This window comes from Eurosta solidaginis, chromosome X (assembly GCF_040869045.1).
Source record: "Eurosta solidaginis isolate ZX-2024a chromosome X, ASM4086904v1, whole genome shotgun sequence".
Classification (NCBI taxonomy): Eukaryota; Metazoa; Arthropoda; class Insecta; order Diptera; family Tephritidae; genus Eurosta; species Eurosta solidaginis.
The window spans coordinates 137173693-137188202 of NC_090324.1; the positions used below are offsets into that span (position 1 = coordinate 137173693).

The 14510-nt window shown below is 40.7% G+C and overlaps 1 protein-coding gene across 1 annotated transcript in view; it reads right to left on the minus strand.

The window, feature by feature from the left end:
- LOC137235482 (calcium-dependent secretion activator-like) overlaps nucleotides 1–14510 on the minus strand; it is a 3515579-nt gene that overhangs the window by 1868909 nt on the left and 1632160 nt on the right. The window lies entirely within an intron of this gene.

The following is a 14510-nucleotide window of genomic DNA, read 5'->3' on the forward strand; positions in this document are numbered from 1 at the left end:
CCAAGCAGCTTACACGGCGAATGCGGATAGAGGTGCTGGGCATGGACTGTCTGGCAACCACCGAAGAAGTTGCCCAGGCTGTTAGGAAAGCTGCTGGCGGGGAAATGACGGGGCAGGTCCGTGTGTCTATTTTCTCGGCAAACCAGCGTGAACAGAAGATGGCAGCCATTGAAGTGGACGAAGCTGTTGGCGTCCTTTTACTAGCCAAGGGCAAGATCTGTATCGGCTGGCTGCAATGCAGGCTTAGACAGAGGGTAGGCAGCGATGCTTCAGGTGTCTAGGCTACGGACACCAAAAAGCAGACTGCGAAGGCCCTGATAGAAGCAGTGCTTGCTGGAAGTGCGGACAGAGTGGCCACCAGGCCTCGGCCTGCACGGGAACTCCAAAGTGCTTTTTATGCCAGTCAGAGAAGGTCGACCACCTTCCCGGGTCTGGAGCATGCAGCACCTTCAGGGAGGCACTCGCTGCCGCAAAGGCCAAACAGGCGCGCAAGTGACCAGGTTCATCCAAGGCAACCTGAACCGAAGCAGGTTAGCCGATAGTCTGCTGGACCAATTGGTTCTTGAAAGCAGAGCCAGCTATGCCATCATCAGCGAACCTTATAGAGTCAGGAGTGACTGGCACGTAGACTCAACAGGTGCTGCTGCGATCTGGATCCTAGACGCTGGCACCCACGTACGAAGCCGTGTTGTCGGAAACGGCTACGTACGCGTAACAGTGGCGCACACCACACTAGTGAGCTGCTACCTGTCCCCAAACGATCCAATTCAAGGGTTTAAAGATAAGCTAGAACTACTCGAAGACGATTTGCGTGAGGAAACCGGTAACGTGGTCGTCGCTGGAGATTTCAATGCTAGGGCTGTTGAGTGGGGAATGCCTCAGACTAACTCCAGAGGAAGGCTAGTGCTAGAAATGGCTGCCCGGCTCGGATTGGTCATTCTGAATACCGGCACGACCCCGACATATCGGCGACCAGGCTTTGGACACTCTATCCCTGATATTACATTAGTATCGGAAAACCTGCTGTCAAAGGCGGCTGGATGGAGGGTGATGGAGGATCTCACGGGTATTGACCATAACTACATCACCTTCCATCTTAATGACTCAGGGCAAAGTCGGACAGAGAGACCGCCCCGTATGAAAACAAAATGGGACGCCTCTAAGGTTGACGCTGCAAAGTTCTCCGCTGTTGTACAAGCGAGCGCACGACAGATAGTCGACAGTGCCGAAGCGGCGAACGCTACGGTAGAAGCCACCATGCGTTGTCTGAACAACGCATGCAAGACCTCAATGCCACGAAAAGGGCCTAGGAGAGGCAAAAAACAAGTGCACTGGTGGAGTAGCGAAATCGCCGAACTACGCAGGGTATGCCACAGAAAGCGAAGGCTGGCAACCCGTGCACGCAGCAGGCCTGACGCGCTAGAGCATGCGGAGGCATACAAAAGAGCAAAAAAGGTTCTCTGTGCCGCCATAAAGCAAAGCAAACTTGATAGCTGGAAAAAGCTTTGCAAAGAAGTTGATTGTGATCCTTGGGGACAAGGGTATAAAATAGTAATGGGGAAATTCCGCCCACCGAACCAAACGATGGATGAGGGGAAGATGCGAAGTATAGTAGATGCTCTGTTCCTCACTCGCACAAGCAGAGAGGGTGGCCACGTCACCCACGAAGGCCACGACGTGCAGCCGTTCAGTGAAGGTGAGCTAAAAGCGGCCCTACACAGAATGAAGCCCGGTAAAGCGCCAGGACCAGATGGGATACCAGCTGAAGCAATAAGACTGGCTGCTAAGAGCAGTCCTGAGTTGCTGTTGCACATGTATAACAAATGCCTGGAAGCCAGGATCTTTCCTACAAGGTGGAAGACAGCGCACCTCGTGCTAATCCCGAAAGGCAAGGGAGACCCGAACTCCCCGTCGTCTTTCCGACCATTATGCATGCTCGACACGGCCGGGAAAATGATGGAAAGCCTCCTTAAACAACGGCTGATAGCAGCCATTGACGATGGAGGTGGTCTGTCCCATCGGCAGCATGGGTTCCGGAAAGGTCACTCCACAATAGATGCCATAGCCGAGGTTATAAATGCGGTAAGGAAAGCCGAAACCGCGTGCCACCAAGTTAGGCCGGTTGTCTTACTGGTCACGCTGGACGTGAAAAATGCCTTCAATTCCGTCAGGTGGGACGATATGCTCGATGCGCTGAAACACTCTTTCAAGGTACCTCCTTATCTACTAGCCATATTAGGGGACTACCTAAAAGATCGCTGGCTCACGTACGAAACAAACCAAGGTCAGAGAAAGGTGAGGATAACAGGCGGAGCGGCCCAGGGATCGGTGTTAGGTCCCGACCTCTGGAATGCTTCGTATGACAGCCTCCTTCGTTTGCACATGCCAGATAGTGCTTTTCTTGTCGCTTTCGCAGACGACGTGGCTGCCGTAATTACAGCACGGAACTGCGAGCTGGCGCAGCTTAAATTAAACCAAGTAATGCGCAGTGTAAATAGATGGATGAGTGACCATGGACTTCAGCTCGCGACAGCGAAAACTGAGATCGTAATCCTCACGAAGAGACGAATTCCCACCATTACGAATATGATGGTTGGAGAACAACAAGTACAAACACGCAGCTCCACGAAATACCTTGGGGTGAGGCTAGATAGCAAACTAACCTTCTCGGAACACTTTCAAGGAGCCTGTGAGAAAACTGCACGGACCATAGGATACTTAAGTCGATTAATGGCAAACACAGGCGGGCCAAGGCCATGTATAAGAAAGTTGCTTGCTTCCGCTTCGGATTCTATACTCTTGTACGGTGCAGAGATTTGGGCGGATGCAATGAAATTCCGAAAGTATCGAGCAGCTATTACTTCTATCCAACGCAGAGGGGCGCTACGAATTGCCTCAGCTTACCGCACGGTATCCGCAGGCGCAGTTCTTGTTATTGCGGGAACCATACCGATACATCTTCTCGCTGAGGAGAGGAAATCAATTTACCACCTCCGAGGAGAAGTACGTAGAGATGTTGCTGCCGCGCAGGCGCGAAAAAATTCTATCCGACGCTGGCAACAGCAATGGAGCTGCAGCACTGCAGGCAAGTGGACCAGGGAACTGATTCCCGAGCTGGAGCCATGGTTAGAACGGCCACATGGAGAGGTCGACTTCTATCTGACACAGTTTTTAAGTGGCCACGGCTACTTCCGGGAATACCTCCACAGGATGGGCAAGGTTGAAAATCCGAATTGCTTATACTGTGGGCTCATAGACGACGTACGCCACACCTTTTTCGAATGCGATCACTTCGCACAGCAACGAAGAAGAGTGGAAGTAACACTAGGCGGCCTATCCCCGGGCAGTGTCATCCATAAAATGACCTGCGGAAATGACAGATGGGACATGGTCAGCAGATATGCAAGGACTATTCTCCTCGCTAAACGGCAAGATGGTTGCTTAGCCCAATAAAGTGAGAGTAGCCAAAGAGCTCACGTAGCGCGCTTCCGTGCCCGAAGTTATGCTAAACGCGGTCCCAGGTGCGGAAAATGCGCGGGCCGTGGGAGGTTAGGTTTTAGTGGGTAGACCATAAAGAAAAAGAAAGGGAGTCCTACACTCGGAGAGGCTCGCTGCTACAGAGAGTAGCACCGAGGCTTAACAACCCGGTTAGTGCATAAAGCATTTCCTCCTTCCACGTAACAAAAAAAAAAAAAAAAAAAAAAAAAATAATAATAATAATAATAATAATAATAATAAAGGGTAAATCAAACGTTATCGCTGATGCACTATCGCGTATTACAATGAATGAGATTAAAGAAGCTAACAAACAAATTTTAGCAGTACAGACGAGGGCAATGACAAAACAGGCAAACGACAAAAATTTACATAGGAAAACTGACAAAAACGACGAAAAACAACTTACTTTACACGTTTACGACAGATTTTCATTTAATTTTTCGAAAAAAGTTCCACGGATAAGATCTGAAATTACGTACGATAAAAATAATAAAACAACAAGTTTAAGAATTTTTGCACATATTAAACATAAAAAACTCGAGATACTTAGATTTGAGCTTGTTAACGAAATAATGACTTTAGAGAAATTAATTTCGAGGCTTAAATCAGAAAGCCGGCAAACGCAAAATTAAGCTGATTGAATGGCCTAAAAACGATATTTTGTTCGAACATTATACTATTAAAAATTTCAAAAATATTGGAAATAAAATTTTAAAATCATTAGAAATTATCTTAACAGATCCAGTGGAGATATTAACAGATGAGGATACAAAATTAAAGCTAATGAAAATTTACCATAACGATCCCATTTCTGGTGGACATTGCGGAATGCAAAGACTTTACGCAAAACTACGAACAAAATTTTATTGGAAATATATGACTCGTGATATATCGAGATATGTATTTCAAAAGTTGCAATGATTGTCTTTTAAACAAGGTTAAACCTAAAACAAAAAAAAAAACTTGTTTTAACACCAACTCCTTGTAAACCATTCGATATACTAGTAATCTGCACAACAGGACCCCTACCTGAGTCCAAATATGGTAACAAGTTCGCACTTACCATGATTTGCGACATGACCAAATACCTGGTAACAGTCACTGTGCCAGACAAATCGGCAAAAACAATTGCTTCAGCAATTTTTGAAGGATTCATTTTAACATACGGCACAATGAATGCCATAAAATCAGATTTAGGCACAGAATTTAAAAATGAGTTAATCGTAGAATTAACAAAACTTTTAAATATTAAACATAATTTTTCAACTGCATACCATCACGAAACTGTTGGTAAAATTGAACGTAATGATAGAGTTTTTAATGAATACTTACGTGCATATTCGAAAGATACTTTTTCTGATTGGGGTGTTTATTTAAAATACTTTACTTTCCTACACAATACTACGAGTAGCACAGTATTCGACAATCAATTTTCGTCTTTCGCGCTAGTCTTTGGGAAAAAGGCGACTTTGCCTAATGAATTAACAAAAGAAAAAATTGACCCAATCTATAATGTCAAAAACTATGCCAAAGAAGCTAAGTATAGAATGCAGAAAACGCACAAAATGGCACAAAACCTAATAAATAAAAATAAGTTACAAAGCAAAAATCTATATTACAAAACGGCCCGTCCGTTAGTTGTCAAAATCGGAGATAAAGTACTTTTACAGAAAGAACCACATCATCACACGAAAATATTTATCAAAGTCCGTTTATTATAACTAAAATTAACGAACCTAACGTAATTATTTTCGATGAAGTTAAAAACAAAGAAAAAGTAGTACATAAAAATCACCTAAGTAAAGTAAATTAACATTACTTTAATACCTTGATTAAACCTTAAATTGGGTTGAAAAAAAATCCACATTTTTTTAGCAATAATTTCATTTTCTTCATTTTTCAATAGCAACGAAGGCACAAAAATATATATAAAAGCAAAAAATATAACACACAATTTTGTACACCCAAATGAAGAAATGTAAATCATCAAAATTATTCATACGTGTGTAAGCTATCAAAAGTATAAGACAAGCTGAAAAACAAAAAAAAAATCTAAGTTAACTGCATATATAACATGTAAATATATTGATATTAAAATGTAAATATTGTACAAAGAAAAATTCAAACAAACAAACAAAAAAACATACAACAAACAGAATATTTTAAACAAAAATATAACTAAAATTCAAGTATTTTAGTTCTAAATTCTTTTTCAATCAGTAACAAAAATGGCTCCGAACAAACGAATTCAAAAAGGGAGGAATACCCTAATGTAAATATATTCCTTTGTCCTCAACAATTTTTACAAGTTTATGGGCAAGAAGAATGTGACAAAACTGATCACTTTGTCAATTCTTCTTTTCCCCAAAAAGGATGATGTAAGGGTAAATTCCCCATATCACCTTGCCACAGTAACATCTGGTAACACCGTTGCTATCAATGCTAAGATGTCATTGTGAATACCATAAACAGAAAGAATAAAAGACACGATAATATGTTATAAGCTATTATAAGGTAGCATGTAAGAAAGAATAAGATATATGTGGGGTGAAATATGAAAATGACGATTGGCAAGAGTGGCATCGGCATTTCATGTTTCACCACCATCATGATATACATTTTGGCAGCTAACCCGAACGCACGCCACTTGTGCAATTTTTAATTTAATATTTGTGTAACAAGTAAACTTTCTTTAATAAAAAGCTTAACGCCTCACCAAAAATACTACTTTTGATTTTAATGGATTTCTGGCGGAGAAGACCGCCCCGTAATTGAGGCAAGTAAGTAACATGGCGAAAATCTGGAGGCGGCGCCCTCCACGAGGACGGAATCAAGTAGGAGCCGATTTGGTGCCGGTAAGCGAGGGATTCGTTGGAGGCAATACTTCTATACAGCCCTCACTTGCGGAAAGGTGTTCCATCCAAATTTTGGTGCAGTTGGGAGGTCCCGTACAAAGTTGTGAAGAAGATCATACAAACCATTGTGAAACCACAAAATAGAAGGGTGGTTCATTTGGAGATGCCAGCAGCGGTTGGATCGAGAGATTTGTCTGATCGTGAAGATCAGACTTAGGTGGAGGGCAGTGTGACGAATATTAGCAACACTAAGGGATAATATCATCTCTAAGCCGATACTAAGCAGTCACTGGTATGTACATAAACAAATCAATCATTATGTCTACACATATGTACATACAAGCAGCGGAGAAGCAGAGGAGAGACACTCACAAACACATGCATATATCTGAGATATTCACAAAAGTATGCAATCATCGGTGGAAGTATTACTCACATATACACGCGCATATTTCTATGCGAGAAGCTATAAACGTGCATCTGTAGTTTATAGCTGATAATTTTATAGCTGGTAAACAAGTAGTAAATTCTAGAAGAAGAAACGCCTAGAAGTATGCGAACGAGACAGAAGAGACTATAAAAGGAGCGAAAGCTGAGTAAACAGCAATCAGTTTGTTTCGAACACGCTATCAATTTCGAAGTGAAGTTAATTGTGAAGTAATTTCAAAGCAGACTAATAAAGACCATTTTGCAATACAGATTATTGGAGTGTTGTATTCAACAGTTTAGCGATACGAACGTAAGCAAAAGGTTCCAAATAAGCGGTATTTCCCTAAATTCGTTACAATATTATAAAAAGTAAACACTTTTTCCCTGTCGCCGCTTGACGCTCAAACGCGTAAACGGATTTTAACCAAACTTACACACAGGTCAGGCATATGGCCCCGCATGGGGAAAGGGGGCGTGGCACCTCCCATACAAATGGGACCTTTCATACGCAATATCTTTAGAAGTATTAATGCTAGACTACTGAAATTTGGTAAGGCGTTATGCAAGGTAAGTTCATATCCCTACATCTATCCCCTTTTGAAATCGGAAAAGGGGAGTGGCACCTACTATACAAATGGGATTTTTCATACTCAATATCTATGAAACTACTAATGCTAGACTACTGAAATTTGGTAAGGCGTTATATAAGGTAAGTATCTATCCTTATTTTTTTTATTTTATTTATCTATCCTTATTTTTATCCCTTTTTGAAATCGCAAAAGGGGGTGTGGCACCTCCCATACAAATGGGATCTTTCATACTCAATATCTATGCAACTACTAATCCTAAACTACTGAAATTTGGTAAGGCGATATATAAGGTAAGTATCTATCCTTATTTTTTTTATTTTATTTATCTATCCTTATTTTTATCCCTTGTCTAAAATGGAAAAGGGGGCGTGGCACCTCCCATACAAATGGGATCTTTCATACTCAATATCTATGGAAGTATTAATGTTAGACTACTGAAAATTGGAAAGGCGTTATATAAGGTAAGTCCCTATCTCTATCCCTATCCCTATCCCCATCCCTATCAATTTCCCTATTGAACATATTTTTTGCCTTTTCCGCACTTTTGTTTTATTCCGTATACTTAATTTACGATAAGAAATTTCCTACATATCACTTATGTATATGTACATAAAATATTTAAAATTTCAAAATTGTTTCCAATCTATTTTGTTGCATGAATATTTTCGGTTCTACCTGTTCAGCAGGTAGCCTCCTGCTATTTCAAATTAAGAAAACTCATTCAAAGACATACATACATATGTACATAGAAATATTTAAAATTACAAATTTTTAATTGCGCTTTACTTTTTGCAATATTAAATAAAATTTATTTCACAAAGTCACTCTTAAAGTTTTCCTACTTCTACAAACGTGTTTATTTTAGTGAAAAGTGGTGTGATAAAAAAGAGAATTTATTTACGAGGTCACTCTTAAAGTTTTTGTGCTGCTACAAACGAGTTCCTTTTAGTGAGAAGTGGTGTGATAACAAAGAGCATTTATTCGACTAATCTTTTTTAAAGTTTTGGGCTGTTAGTTTTCGCGAAAAGTGAAGTGAATTACAAAATGCCTTCCAGGGCAAGTAGCACTATTGAACGTCGGTCGCGGAGAACACAAAATAGATCCAACGAAAGAGAACGTCAATCAGACGAAAAAGGGGAACATCACAATGCCATTGACAGGGAACGATATGCCAGGTCACGTCCAGGTCGACGCAACATTAATATTCCTTTGAGTGGTGCCGCATTTCAATATAACAACGATATCGATTATAGTTTGCATAAACTTGTGGTAATTGGCATTATGAACAATGTATTTCCATTTTGCTATGAACTAAAATTTAAAAGCGAAAAGCCTGGAATGTGTTGCGCCTCAGGAAAGGTTCGGCTAGAGAAATTGCAATGCCCACCAGAACCATTAGCAACACTAATTTCTGGTTCAACAGCGGAATCAAGACATTTTCTAGCCAATATACAAATGTACAATTCAAGTTTCCGAATGATTTCGTTTGGAGCTACCAATATAATAAGAGACAACTAATGCCAACGTTTCAAGGTAATTTCAGTGTACATAAAACATTTAAGATGAAACTTTTCACATGATAACGGAAATATTTTTTGCACTTATTTGCATTACCTTTACCTTTGACATAGACAAAACTTTCACACTAAAACTGTTTCTGTAAGTGCTTAGTGGAGACATAAGAAATTAACATCTAACTTTACTCAGCGTAAGAAGTTTGTTACATATACATTACATAATATATTTCAAATTAATAAAAGAAACAATTTTGTTTTATATTTTCCGTTCTACCTCTTTGGCAGTCACCCGCCTGCGATTTCAAATTAGGAAAACTTAAAAATATAGTTTTTTCATGAAATGTTTTTCAATCTTTTTTTGTCAAACAAAACCTGCGAATATCAAACCGTGGAGTGAAACCCACGGGTATAAGCCATAGATGTTAAGTAATGATTAGATAATGCTAATAATTGCTAATTAACCTTCATTTGCGAAATTCTGTAATTCATTAAATAATTAGAATTAGTTCAACTAATTCCCATTATATAATTGAAATTTTTATTCCAATGGTAAATCTAATTGCAATTAGTAGCCATTAGCAAAAAAAAATTGGTTTACCTTTACAATTAGAAATCTAATTGACTTATTCTTTAAAAATCAAATTCTGTGTGTTCCCTATGGATACGTATTTCCCACACTTCAGTCATCACCAAATTTTGGCTATAGGTTCCTTTGATCGCGTTCAAAAACAAATTCCTGGTGAAGTGACGAAATATAAATCGATCGACGCAGTTATAGATGAAGATCAAATTGTTAATTATCCAACTGAATTTCTAAACTCTTTAGAACCACCTGGATAGCCTGCTCATATATTAACTTTGAAAATTGGCCCACCAATCATGCTTCTTCGGGATTTAGACCCACCAAAATTGTGCAATGGAACCAGATTTTATGTTAAGAAATTAATGCCGATTGTAATCGAAGCAACAATCATCAGCGGTAAAAGCACAGGTGAAGATGTGCTCATACCACGTATCCCAATGATTCCTACAAATTTTCCATTCCATTTTAAGCTCTTAAAGTTTCCTGTACGCATTGCTTTTGCATTTACAATCAACAAAACATAAGGACAATCGCTTACTGTTGCAGGATAAAATTTAGAGAGTCCATGCTTCTCCCATGGCCAACTATATGTTGCTTGCTCTAGAGTTGGAACGCTAAAAAATTTGTTTATCCTTGCACCGAACGAATAAACCAAAAATATTGCGTACCCACTTGCATTAAAATAAGATACAATAATAAAATGTTTTAAACGAAATTTTCACCAAATATGCGTACATAATTCAATTCAATTTACAGAACAATAAACTAAATTGCCAACAAACAAAACAACAAAAATAACGCAACATTCATCCGATCTCGGGCGTTACAACGAACGCCGGGTAAAGCTAGTAATTTTTATAGATGTAAGTCGTCGGTTTAATAATTTTTTCGAGATAATTGAATTTAGCTTCTCGCAATAGTCGTAATAATTAGAGATTAAATTGAGTGAGATTTTGCCTTTGATATTATTATTTACGATCATAAGAATTCTGTTGAATTGTTAATAATAAAGAAATTGTACATTTTTGCGAAAGTTTCCAAATTTATTAATTCTAGTATCGTCTGTGGTCGAAATTCGACCAACTCTTATTTTTTTCAACTCAGTCTATGCATCCAGTGTTGGGGGTAGTGAAATAATGCGTTAATAGTTAAGCAGTGAGCGGAAATATAGCACACTGGTAGAACTTACTTAAATTTTTCATTAAGACATTGTAATTTTTATTGTATTTTCTTAAATTTTCTACAAAATTTTCAAATGTAATTATAACGTTTTGGTATGGAGCTCCTTAAACAAAAATATAAAAAATATATAAAATCAAAAGAAATTGACATATAATTAAGGTGAAATTACTTGACATTAAACTGAACAAGTAAGGAAGGTTAATTTCGGGTGTAACCGAACATTACATACTCAGTTGAGAGCTATGGTGACAACATAAGGGAAAATAACCATGTAGGAAAATGAACCGAGGGAAACCCTGGAATGTGTTTGTGTGACATGTGTATAAAATGAAAGGCATTAAAGAGTATTTTATGAGGGAGTGGGCCATAGTTCTATAGGTGGACGCCATTTAGGGATATCGCCATAAAGGTGGATCAGGGTTGACTCTAGAATTTGTTTGTACGATATGGGTATCAAATGAAAGGTGTAATGAGTATTTTAAAAGGGAGTAATCCTTAGTTCCATAGGTGGACGCCGTTTCGAGATATCTCCATAAAGGTGGAACAGGGGTGACCATAGAATTTGTTTGTACAATATGGGTATCAAAAGAAAGGTGTTAATAAGTATTTTAAATGGGAGTGATCCTTAGTTCCATAGGTGGACGCCGTTTCGAGATATCGCCACAAAGGTGGACCAGGGGTGACCCTAGAATTTGTTTGTACGATATGGGTATCAAATTAAAGGTAGTAATGAGGGTTTTAAAAGGGAGTGGTAGTTGTATAGGTGGTCGCCTTTTCGAGATGTCGCCATAAAGATGGACCAGGGGTGACTCTAGAATGCGTTTGTACAATATGGGTATCAAACGAAAGGTGTTAATGAGTATTTTAAAAGGGAGTGGGCCTTAGTTCTATAGGTGGACGCTTTTCGAGGCATCGCAATAAAGGTGGACCAGGGGTGACTCTAGACATTGTTTATACGATATGGGTATCAAATTGAAGGTATTAATGAGGGTTTTAAAAGGGAGTGGTGGTAGTTGTATAGGTAGTCGCCTTTTCGAGATATCGCCATAAAGGTGGACCAGGGGTGACTCTAGAATGCGTTTGTACAATATGGGTATCAAACGAAAGGTGTTAATGAGTATTTTTAAAGGGAGTGGGCTTTAGTTCTATAGGTGGACGCCTTTTCGAAATATCGCCATAAAAGTGGACCAGGGGTGACTCTAGAATGTGTTTGTACGATATGGGTATCAAATTAAAGGTATTAATTGGGGTTTTAAAAGGGCGTGGTGGTAGTTGTATAGGTGGTCGCCTTTTCGAGATATCGCCATAAAGGTGGACCAGGCGTGACTCTAGAATACGGTTGTACAATATGGGTATCAAACGAAAGGTGTTAATGAGTATTTTAAAAGGGAGTGGGCCTTAGTTCTATAGGTGGACGCTTTTCGAGGTATCGCAATAAAGGTGAACCAGGGGTGACTCTAGAATATGTTTGTACGATATGGGTATCAAATGAAAGGTGTTAATGACTATTTTAAAAGAGCGTGGGGCTTAGTTCTATAGGTGGAAGCCTTTTCGATATATCGCCATAAAGGTGGACCAGGGGTGACTCTAGAACCTGTTTGTACGATATTAGTATCAAATTAAAGGTATTAATGAGAGTTTTAAAAAGGAGTGGTGGTAGTTGTATATGTGAAGGCGTTTTCCAGATATCGACCAAAATGTGGACCAGGGTGACCCAAGACATCATCTGTTGGATACCGCTAATTTATTTATGTACTAGCCTTTACCCGCGGCCCCGTCCGCAAAGAGAAATTTAAATATATGGGCTATTCGCGTTAGCCTGCTTATCAAGTTATCTGTTTAAAATTTTGTTTTCTGTCTAATGCATTTTATTTTTGTAATTGAGTAAAAAAAAAGGACTAAATGAGCTGATAACCTGATAGGATCCCAAATGATGGCGAAATTATCCAGAAAAAGCTACGAAATGACCCCCACGCTATCGCGGACGGATCCCGAAAACCATCCAGAAATGCCACGAAAGGGTCTCCAAAAGTTCCCGGAATATTCCCAAAAAAAAAACCCGAAATGACAACGACACGATTCTAGACGTATCCAGAGAACCACACAGAAATGATCCCTGAAGGTGTTCCAAAATGATCCCGAAAAGGTTCCGAAATGACCCTGAAGGGTTCCCGGGCGGATCTCAAAAACGATCCAGAAAATATCCAGGAAGGGTCCCTAAATTATCCCGACATACTCCAGAAAAAGTTCCGAAATGGCTCCGAGGGGATCCACGACGGATCGCGAAAACCATACAGAAATGATTCTGGAAGTGTCCCAAAATTATCCCGAAATAGTCCGGAAATGACCCAGATGGGATCCCGCACAGATCCAAAAATGATCCCGGAAGGGTCCAAAAACTATCCCGGAAAAGTAACAAAAAATCCCGAAATGGCTCCTATGGCATCCCGGACGGATCCAGAAATGATCTCGGAAGGGTCCCCAAATGATCCCAAAATGGTCCCGAAATGACCCTGATGGATCCGGCAAACCATCAAGAAATTATGCCGGAAGGGTCCCCAAATGATCCCGAAATAAAACAGAAAAAGTCACGAAACGACCCCTAGAGGATCCCCAAATGATCCCGTATTTGCCCCGAAAAGGTTTCGAAATAACCCGACGGGATCCCGGACAAATCCCGAAAACCATCCAGAAATGATGCCGGAAGGGATCCCAAATGATTCCGAAAAAGTCCCGCAATGATTCCGACGGGATCCCGAACGGATACCGAAAATCATCCAGAAGTGATGCCGGAAAGGTCCTCAAATGATCACCAAATAGTCCCGAAATGACCCTTAAGGGATCCTGGACGGACCCCGTAAACCATCCAGAAATGATCCCGATATAGTCCCGAAGAAGTCCCGAAATGACCCTGACGGGATCTCGAACTCATCCCCAAATGACCCTGACGGGATCCCTGACAGATCCCGACATCCATCCAGAAATGATCTTGGGAGGGACCCCAAATGATCCCGAAAAAGTCCCGCAATGATTCCGACGGGATCCTGAACGGATACCGAAAACCATCCAGAAGTGATGCCGGAAAGGTCCTCAAATGATCACCTAATAGTCCCAAAATGACCCTGACGGCATCCCGGACTGATCCCGAAATCCATCCAGAAATGATCTTGGGAAGGTCCCAAAATGATCCCGAAAAAGTCTCGGAAAAGTCCAGAAATTACCCTGACGGGTTCCCGGACGAATCCTGAAAGCCATCCTTAAATGATCCCGAAAAAGACCCGAAATGACCCTGACAGGACCCCGAAAGGATCCCGAAAACTATCCAGAAATGATGTCGGAAAGATCCTCAAATGATCTCCTAATAGTTCCGAAAAGACCCTGACGGGATCCCGAACGGATCCCGACAACTATCTAGAAATGATGCCGAAAGGGCCCGCAAATGATCCCGTATTAGTCGAGAAAAAGTCCCGAAATGACCCCGACGGGATGCCGGACGAATCCTAAAAACCATCCAGAAATGATGCCGGAAGGGACCCCAAATGATCCCGAAAAAGGTCCGCAATTATTCCGACGGGATTCTGAACGGATGCCGAAGACCATGCAGAAGTGATGCCGGAAAGGTCCTCAAATGATCACCTAATAGTCCCAAAATGACCCTGGCGGCATCCCGGACAGATCCCGAAATCCATCTGGAAATGATCTTGGGAGGGTCCCAAAATGATCCCGAAATAGTCTCGGAAAAGTCCAGAAATTACCCTGACGGGATCCCGGACGAATCCTGAAGACTACTCTTAAATGTTGCCGAAAAAGACCCGAAATGACCCTGATGGGACCCCGAAAGGATGCCGAAAACTAT